Here is a 10,515-nt window from a genome sequence, read left to right as displayed (position 1 = left end):
TTTCCCTAGAATTGATGGCTAAGATATAGAGTAAGTTTAAAAAACTTACTCGTAGAGTAAGTGAATCCCCACTCATAGTATTAGAATGCATTCCTACATAACCCTAACAACAAACAAAACACTATTGAATCCTTAAATAAGTAATGCTATTTCACTCTCTTAATGTGAGGATGATGAACTATGATTAAACATTTTTTCTTCCTTCTAAATCTTTAAATAAATAAAATTTGTTCCAAGCAATAAAATATTTTTTTATCTAGAAATATAGAGTATTGATTTCTCTATTACACTTTTGTATTTGTAGAAACAAATTAAATTTTTTCCACATAAAAATATTTTTTTAATAATTAATATTTCTAAACAAACAAATAAATATATATTTAATCCATGCAATTAGTGAAGATATCTATTTAATACGAGTGAGTGAGATAATAATAATATACTCCCTAATATGTAATCAAATCCTAAACTAGGTGTTGAATATTTATTTCATGTTGTAAATATCATTAAAATAAATTTTGTTTTTCTTACTAAAATCTCTTGATATACTCATAATAATATAAAATTCAAATGAGACATGCACAACAATTTTTATTAAATGAATAATCTCAAAACAGACAGAACAATGAAGCCATTATTTTGCTTCTACAATTCAAGGGAACAAGATGGATAGATATAAATCACACCATGCATTTATTTTCACACACACACATATGTTGTAAACAACCAAAAATTAAAGCAATAATTCAAAGTTAAATCATGTAGATGCTTCTTCTTCTTCTTCTTATGAATCAATACCCATAATTGTTTGGAGCATCTTGAATGTAACACTTGCAATTAACAGATGTTACCTCCATTACACGTGCACAAGTAGGATTTGGACATGTTATGGTTGCTATAACACTTGAAGCATAGTTATCAAAATTAACTGAGCATGGTTCCAAAATAGATATCTCTTTAACCTTAGTATCATAGTACTCTTTGAATGCAATGTCAAATAATCCTTCTTCATCTATCACATTATTTTTCCAATTTTGAAACTCACGCACAGTTTGATACATAGCTTCACCATGACCAAGAAGCTTTATGTTAGACCCTTTACTAAGAATGACCCATCCTTGAGGATCTCTTTTAAGGCAAAACAAGCTATTTGCAATTCCTTGAATCTCACAATCTACAATTTCTTTGTGTCTAAGCTTATTTTGTTTATTCCATTCAACCCCAATCCAGAAACTTGGAACTTTTTTGGGGTCATCCTTACCCAGTTGATAATGATCTATTATAATCTCTGCACGTTTGATATCATAATCTCTTTTGAAACTATCCAATTCGATTGTGAAGTCTTGGATCCACTTATTGTTGCTACCACCATATATGATGATGTATCTATCTTCTTTGATCTGATTCACATTGTAAAAATAGATAAGTTCATATTGGGACATATATAAATAACATTTAGGGCAACAATACATTTATTAGTGTTTTTTTACTTGGCTATTAATCTCTAATTTTAACCTTTGCTCATTAGTACTATATATAAAATAAATTCGGAAAAATGATTTTTTTAATTAAAAGTTACATAATCATTGAAATTAATAAACTTATAAAAGTCCTATTAGGTTGTAGATTTTAGTGCTATCATATTAAGTAGATAAATAAAATGTGCATTGTATTATGGATATAAAACAACAAATTGATGTTACCTTTAGTCCAGGGATTACTTTTTTGAGCACATCCCAAAGCCACTTCCATTTCAAAGTAATATCAATACCATCACTTTCCCTAAATGGGAATGCATCAATCCCCCATTTTGAAATCAAATCCAATGCATTTTTATTTAATATCTTTCCCTGAGGATCCAACACTGTGATAATAGGGTTACCAATATAACCTAATCTTTCAGGATCAGTTATTATCTTGTGGCCTGGTAAATTAGTGAAGTTGTCAACTACATAGAATTTGATGCTATTCTTCCACTTGCTATAGAGTTTGTTCTTTATGTTTTCGTCCAAGTTAGCATCCACAATTGGTATCCATAAAATTTTGAAATCTTCTTTCTCAAACCCTTTTATTATTTCCTTTTGATTTTTATTCAATCTATCATGGATAAAATTCAAAAGGGAAATCTCATTTTTAATGTTGTCGAGGCTTGAAATGAATAGAAGCAAGTGTTTATGCTTGAAGACTTCAAGACCCTGTATAGTTAAGTACAGAAAAAACACATAATTACTTCTATTGTTACCAAACACATAATCATGAGCAATGCTATTTCTTGATAATAAATCTACTTAATAATCATAATGCTTAATATGCATGCTAAGTATTAATTAAAGGGAAAAATAAATGCTACACTATCCTAATATGCAATAGGTTTAAGGATTCTTCTTTTGTAATATCAAGTTTATATCTCATAAAAACACTTAATTTATTGTTTTAAATTGTGATTTGTAACCATAATTTAAAATAATTAAGTCTCAAAAAATGTAACCGCTTTAACTAGGATTCCCCCTTCGTATATTTGAGGATTTTGAGTTTCATTTTGGCTCATCAGAGTTTTCAAAAGATGGATAATATCTTTAGGCTTATCAAAGATTTTCTTACGGTTGAAGTAATCATCTATGTAACCTGCAACAAATAAAAATAAAATTATAAATTCTTTATGGCAGTAGAGTTCCCAATTCCATAGAATCTATAGAGTATGTAGGAAGAAAGTTATTAACCTATTTCTTGTCCACACTTTCTTAGATACTATTCCAACCTGATAGCACTAACAGAAACCCTATATTTGAACTCTGATAGCTTATAGTCCCTGAGAAAATAAATCAAACCTTATTATACCAAGTCGATAAAACAAATATATGATAATTTATCGAATTTTTTGTATTAAACATGCAACAATTTTGATATGACTCCCATTTTTTTATAAAGGTCAACTTGTTTCATACATTAGTCAATATGATCCCTTAAATTATAAAACTCAATTTGTTGTGTAACATATATGTATGGATTTAAAACTTACCCTAAGGAAAAACCAATGAGGTTACTAGTAGAAGCAACAAGGGTAGCAATTGTCCAATAAACAACAACAGGAATCTCTTTGAATGCTTCAGTAAGTGAAGGCACATTCTCTGGATCATAGTAACCATTAGAAGACCATGTTGCCCACTTTCCAATATGCTGAAAAACAGACACTGAAAGCTTCACCAATTCGGTAATATCATCAGAAACTTTTCTGCTTTGAACTTGATTCAATAGTTTCAATGAAACTCCAACTGGGTCTTTTATTGGAACCCGGGTAAGGTGCTGAAAAATCCCATATTCTAGTGAAAAAGAAGCAAGAGTGATTAGAACTTTTGCATCCCAAGAGTAGTTTTTGAGAAGTTGAAGAATCCACATTGTTGTTTGGTGTACACAATTTGCAGCACTGCGTGTGATTATCATCTGTGACCATTGTATCAATTATTAGTTAGACAAAATTTTTACTTATATTTTTATGTAACAATATAAATTGATTTTAGACCCCATAACATGAATGAAAATATAACCTGACTAGAAATCAGCTTCAGTGTAGAGAATTCTGGTTTGAAATTTGTTATCGGAATCTGTGGGCAACTCTGAAAAAACAATTAAAAATTAAGTTATGCTAGATTATAACCTTCATCTTTTGATTAGGATGAGATTGTAATGATTTTGTTTAACCCAAAAAAGAGCAACACATGCACTAGTATGTGAAATATTTAATAGAGTCATACTGAATTGTGATAGCTTATCATCAACGGTGTCTCATTCTATATCTCAAACTAATCAAAATATGACTTTTTGTTATTTTTTATATATTTTATTTTATTCATTGGGCAAATTGTGGTAGATTTTGGATAGGGAATGAAACAGGACTGAAAATAGACGATTCTTATCCAGTCATAACACGTATGAATGCTTATAAAGATGAAGGTTAGTCCAATTATAGAAGCAGGAGATGAAGACCAATAAAAACTACAGGTAAAACATGTTTTTAGCAATGATTTACATATTAATGTTTTGTAATTGACATGATTTTATGATAGAACATTATGATATCATTTGATTTATATAGTCGATTTCACTTAATGAGTTAAGACTTAATTTAATATTGTATATCACTCCCCTCAAATTAGAACTTTTAAATTATAAATAATTAACAAAGTGGGGAAATATATGTGAATTACCTCAAATACAATATTGGACACAAGGTCATAAAGGATTTTCCTATCACAATGTCCATCACCATTGATGTGGTTTAGATAAACTTTATCCAAAGAGTCCTTAAGAGAATCAACATTGGTGACACTATGGACATGGGTTGAATAAATTGGCTCCAAGATGAGTTCATCAGATAGGGTTAATGGGTTAAGGTCATTGCCACCGAAACGATGACTTTTCACTATGTTGGCCATACTTGTTTTGGGAAAAAAGTGGAGTGGAACTCTTAGGTATAGAGTACTATTTGGTGCATGTTGTGATAGCATTTCATATTCCCTATTTATAGCCTTGAGCATTGGAATATTTTTCTTGTGTGGCCATAAATATATCTTGTGTTTTTCATTATATTGTTAAATCAGATTCAAATGTAAGAGATTATGTATTAGGTTTAACTGATTTAACAGTTAAATCGCCTGATTAGATCAAATGATTATATATAATTAATAATTTTTATCTATAAATATATATTGATACATAAATATAAAATTTATATAATTAATAATTATAATTATATTAAAATAACAAATCTCCATTTTTTTGTAACAAAATAAAACAAAAGATTAGAGTAATGGTCAATTTTTAAATTTTAATTACCAGCTTATTCCAGTTGATGGGTTTAATACGGTCTGACCAGAATTTCTCTAGTTCAAAGTTGTCCATACCTCATTCAGTTAATATTGCAAACCAAATATTTTCAAGTCTGGTTAGTGATCGGCCCACCAATCCAATTCTGACAACATTGGTTTTCATTAAATATAAGTTTAATATTTTTGTAATTATGTAAAATTTCCACACGAACATTACATTATACATATATATTATTTTTAATTAAATTAAATGATCAATATTTGAATAAAAATATACACTCACAATGTAAAAGATTCTTACACTATAAATGCATACTATTTTCTAAATAAATTATTATATAATATTTGGACATACATGTTAGCATCATAGGATGAGAGAGGATTGATCCAGCAACTTCTTCACGTTCTTTGAATTAAATAATTGTACACTGTTGCTCTATTTATTCCAACATGAAGATAATTTTTTCTGTTTACACTGGGTCATTTATAAAATTATGCAAAGAATACAATGAAACCAACCACATAATATATAATTTCAATTAGGATAATCTAGCTACAAAGGCTTTGGCACTTTTTATGATAGTTTTAGTTAATAAGTTTGTATGGTGTTATTTGGTTCCTATGGAGCTTCTTACCTCAACATTAAAGACTCCTTATATGCTGAGCTAAGGGCTGCTATCCTACCAATTGAGATTGTCCATAATAGAGGCTGGACAAGGTTTGGCTTCAATGTGACTCTATGAATGTGATTAATATTTTCAAAGGCAAATTCAAGGTTCCTTGGAAGCTTCTTAATAAGTGGCACATGTGTCAACGGCATGTCCATTCTATGGAGGTTCGAGTTTCTTATATTTAAGGGAGGAGAATACTTGTACCGATAAACTAGCTTCTTTTGCTATTTCTTCAAAAATGTATTCCTGTTGGGATACTTTGCCTAGCTTCATTCTCCTTGAATTCAGTAGGAATAGAATGAGTCTTCCTAATTATAGATTTAGGAACATGTAGCTCTTTCTTTGTTTGTAACTGTTTTCCTTTTTTAATATATTGGGTTTAGCTTTAAAAAAATTTGATTCCTATGGATAAACTGCAATTCAATTTTTAGTGGTTTATTAATATTATTAAATGTGATAAAAAAAGCTCTACTACTTTTTCTGGCTTCACCGTCTAATACTAAGATTTAAAAACTTACTTACACCTATTATTGTTAAAGAACAATAACTTATAATCTAAAAAGGGGAAATGGGACACTTTCACATTCTACCGGTTTATAATTTACTTTAAGCAATACGTTAAAATAAATTACTAAAAGAAGAGCATTGATTTACTTTAAATTTATGTTGTTTAAAGTTAATCAAGTTTTCATATAAATATTTCAAGATTAATGAAAATCCCAGATCAAAATTTTGAAAGTTATACTATCATTATTTTCATTAACATTAAATCTTAAAATTGAAACTATATGACTGTGAGTGAAGTGTTGATAGTGTAAACACTGTTAGTATATATATTAAATCCTAAAAATTTAATATCTATACAGTGTTAGTATAAAGTTTTTTACATTAACAGCACATCATTCATCATTGATATGTTCTAAAAATGATACATTATATTAGATTATTTTAAAAATAAATAATAAAAATATTAATATGTGGTGCTATATTATTTTTGGAAATATTTTTCATTTTTTTAAAAAAGTTTGACTTTTAAAATCAATGGAGAGAATCTCCATGCATGATTTTGGGGATCCCCATTCATGATTTTGAGCATCTCCATCTCCGTAATTAAATTTTTTTTTTCATTTCAATCATGCAACTTTTAAATGTTTATCAATCCCACTTTAATAATTTTATTTCAACTTCATTTTTATTATATTTCCTAGATAGTGAGATATGCTTTCATTTAAAGTGTTAACAGGATTGGAGAAAAAAAAAACATATATGTTTGCAGATAAAAAAAATACTAACATACTAACATATTAACAAATAACATACTAATATTTATGAATAAAAAAATAAAAAATAAATCTTCCCGTTCAAAAAGTGTTTATGATGTTAAGGGAGAGAAAAATCACATGTCTTACTTAGTGTAAAGATTTATGATTACTGAAGAAAATTTTTTTTAAATCAACAATTAAGTTTAATGTTTTGTACCAAATCACAAAACTTCGGTACAGAATTAAATGAAATTATCAGACTTAAAATGGGAAATTAAATTTAATTCTTTTAGGAGAACAATAGGAAAAACCTTCATTTCTTCATGTATTAATTTTTTTTTATGGATAAAACAAAACAAATGGTTAATTTATTCAATATTACATTAATAATTAAAGCCTATATTTTGTTTTATCAATTTAAATTAATGAATATATACGTCACAAGACAACAAATATCATTTATTATTTTGTAGGTATCTTTTAAGGGTCAAATTAATAAATTCCCTAATAACAAATATCATTTATTATTTTAGTAAGGATGCTCTGCTAGGGCATGAAGGAAGAAAGTGACAAGCTCCAACAATCTAAGAAACATTAATGATGAACTCCAACATTCTTGGAAATACAATGATGAAGAACTCCAACAATCTTGGAACTACAAGGATGAAATCTTTTAATCAAAAACCAGCCATCCCTTGGTCCTGTTTGGCCAATCTGGATGAATCAGTTGAGGCCGATATCACCAAGGTTCCAGATCCTGTTCCAGGAATCTCGGAAGTGCATAAAGGCAAGTCCTTTGCTCAAGCCCTTAAGGCTACGTGTGACATCTCAATCTCCCAGTTGCCTCAACCTTGTATCAAGGGAGACGCCGTTGCCATTAAGATTCCAGAAGAGGAGTACCAAGCGGGTCTTCAGAGGTGTAAATCCCACCTTCATGGCAGACTCATCTTATCCAAGGGTGATTCTCCCCTTAGGTTCACTGAGCTGAGAACGAAGCTTCAAAATCTCTGGAACATGATTGGAACATGGAGCATGATATCGCTGGGTCGAGGATTCTATGAGTTTGCATTTGCATCAGTGGAGGACATGAGGTCAATATGCGCAGTTGGGTCTTGGAGTTTAAAGCCAGGGTTTCTTAGGCTATCACTATGGTCCCCTGATTTCAATCCTAGCCTTCAGAAGGTGTCTCACTCACAATGTTGGGTTAGGATCCTGGGCTTACCTCTGGAGTATTGGAGTCCTAGGATCTTGTTCTCTATTGCAGGGGGGTTGGGTGTTCCAATATCTCTGGATGATGCAACTTCTAGCAGATCTTTTGGGCACTTTGCTAGAATTTTGGTGGATGTTGACCTCAAAGGATCTCTGCCTAGTCAAATTTTGGTGGAAAGAGAAGGCTTTGCCTTCTTTGTTCACATTGAGTATGAAAATCTCCCTGATTTCTGCTCAGGGTGCCATGTTATTGGTCATCTTATCTCAAGCTGTAGGAGAAATAAGGATGTAGGAGTGGACCTTCCAAGGTTTAAGAAAGACACCTCTCTGGGTAAAAACACAATGCATGCCAAGGGTCTTGATCCAAGCAATGGTCAAAAAGTCAGCAACAAGAGGTCTGAAATTGATAAGAGGAAGGAGGTGGCAAGCAAAACTAGGGAGAATGACCTGGTTATAGAATTAGAGTTTGAGAACAATGTAAACCTGCTTCCTGAACTAGTTCAAAAGGAGGGGATTCCCCCAAACCTGAATGAGGAGGCTTGTGACTTACAGAGTTCCTCGGATGATGACACTAGGGACACAAGAGTGGAGGAAACTCAGGAAAATGAGGACATTCAACTCATTCCAGAGGAAAGATACATAGTCCGGCAGCATAGCCAGATGAGCAATGACTTGGCAGCAAAAGAGACTAGAATTGTTGGGAGGTTATGGGCAGATGAGGAGGAGGAAGTCACTGATGAATTGGAGGATAATAACTTAGCTAAATGCACAACTAAGGAGGGGACATACACAAAAGTTTTGTCAAAATCTCAAAAGAAAAAACTGAGACAGAAGCAAAGCCTGGAAAAGGTTAATTTCACCCGTAGGGGGGGCTATCTAAATGTTTCCAAATGAAGGTGATCTATTGGAACAGTAGAGGAATGGGAAATTCCAAAACTAGATTAGTTTTTAAAAAGCTTTGCTCTATTAATAAGCCTGATGTTGTTTTCATTTCTGAACCTATGGTTCCTCTGAATAAAATCAGCTCTTTGTATTGGTCTTCTTTACAACTGAAGCCTTTTGTTGAGAATGATAGGGGCACCCTGCTTCCTAATATATGGGGTGCTTATCGTGATGGTATCAATCCTCAAGTTATTTCCAACACAACTCAGCAAATTTCCATATCCTTGATGCAGGATAATCATTTGGCTTACATTTGTGCAGTCTATGCTCACACTAACTACATGATGAGAAGGAATCTTTGGTCTGAGATCTTGTCTTTAATCTCTATTAATCAGGGGCCTTGGTGTTGCATTGGAGACTTTAACTCTGTGCTGGGAGCCAATGAATGCAAAGGTTCTTACTTGCCTAATAGACTTGCCTGTGAGGACTTCCAGAAATTCTCTGAGGATGGTAGCCTGCATCATATTCTTACTAGGGGAGCTGAATTCACTTGGACAAACAAAAGAAGAGGCTTAGCTCATACTGAAAAAAGGCTGGATAGATCTTTGTGCAATGATAATTGGATGACTATTTGGCAGCAAAGTTATTGTTGCACTTTGCCTAGATCTGCTTCTGATCATCACCCTATTATGCTTGGTTTCTGCAATGATGATGCTAGAATTCAATCTCAGTTCAGGTTTCATAAAATGTGGTTGAAGCATGAGAGCCTAAGAGGAGTGATAGAGACCCACTGGGCTAATAGGGTGGTGGGTTGTCCCATGTATATCTTGGCTAGCAAACTTAAGAGTCTCAAGGCTATCCTAAAGGTTTGGAACAAGGATGTCTTTGGGAATATTCACATAAGGGTCAATGAGGCTTTCTCTCATCTGGAGGATTTGCAGCTTAGAATTTCCAATTAGGGCCAATCTCACACTCTAATAACTCAAGAGGACCAGGCTCAAAAAAATCTGCTAGGGGCTTTAATAGCTGAGGAGGAGTTTGGAAATAGAAGTCTAGATTGAATTGACAAATCAGTGGTGATAGGAATACTGCATACTTCCATAACATTGCTAAGATTAGGTATGCAACCAAGTCTATGTGCATTCTTAGACAGGGAAAGGAAACTCTGCTTCATAGGCAGGATATTGAGAATCATGTCCTGAATTACTTCACTAATCTGTATGCCTATGAAAATGTAACTCAACCTAGTAATCTCATTGACTATGTCATTCCTAAACTGGTTACTGAGGATGACAACAATATGCTTTCCAGGATTCCTTTGGAGGATGAGATCAAGGTGGTTGTGTTTGCTATGAATGGAGAGGGTGCCCCTGACCCTGATGGTTTTGGTGGCTGTTTTTTTCAGGACTTTTGGGAAATAGTTGGGCCTGATGTGTGCAATTCTGTGAAGTAGTTCTTTACTCAGGGTTGGATTCTCCTTAATCTTAACTCCAACAATCTTGTTCTTATCCCCAAGTTCCCCTCAGCTGATAAAATTGAGGATTTTAGGCCAATTGCTTTAGCCAATTTCCAATTCAAAATCATCACTAAAGTCTTGGCTGACAGGCTTGCCAAAATTGCTCCTAAAATAATTTCTCAGCATCAAAGAGGCTTCATCAAGGATAG

The 10,515-nt window shown here is 32.3% G+C and overlaps 1 pseudogene; it reads right to left on the bottom strand.

Moving 5' to 3' along the window:
* Positions 1 to 791: 791 nt before the first annotated feature.
* On the bottom strand, positions 792 to 8,303 carry LOC109337296 (annotated as a pseudogene).
* Between the last annotated feature and the right edge of the window lie 2,212 nt (positions 8,304 to 10,515).

Source organism: Lupinus angustifolius, unplaced genomic scaffold (assembly GCF_001865875.1).
Source record: "Lupinus angustifolius cultivar Tanjil unplaced genomic scaffold, LupAngTanjil_v1.0 Scaffold_5_44, whole genome shotgun sequence".
NCBI lineage: Eukaryota > Viridiplantae > Streptophyta > Magnoliopsida > Fabales > Fabaceae > Lupinus > Lupinus angustifolius.
Note: the sequence above shows the minus strand (reverse complement) of the source record. Positions and strands in the feature narration are given on the sequence as shown.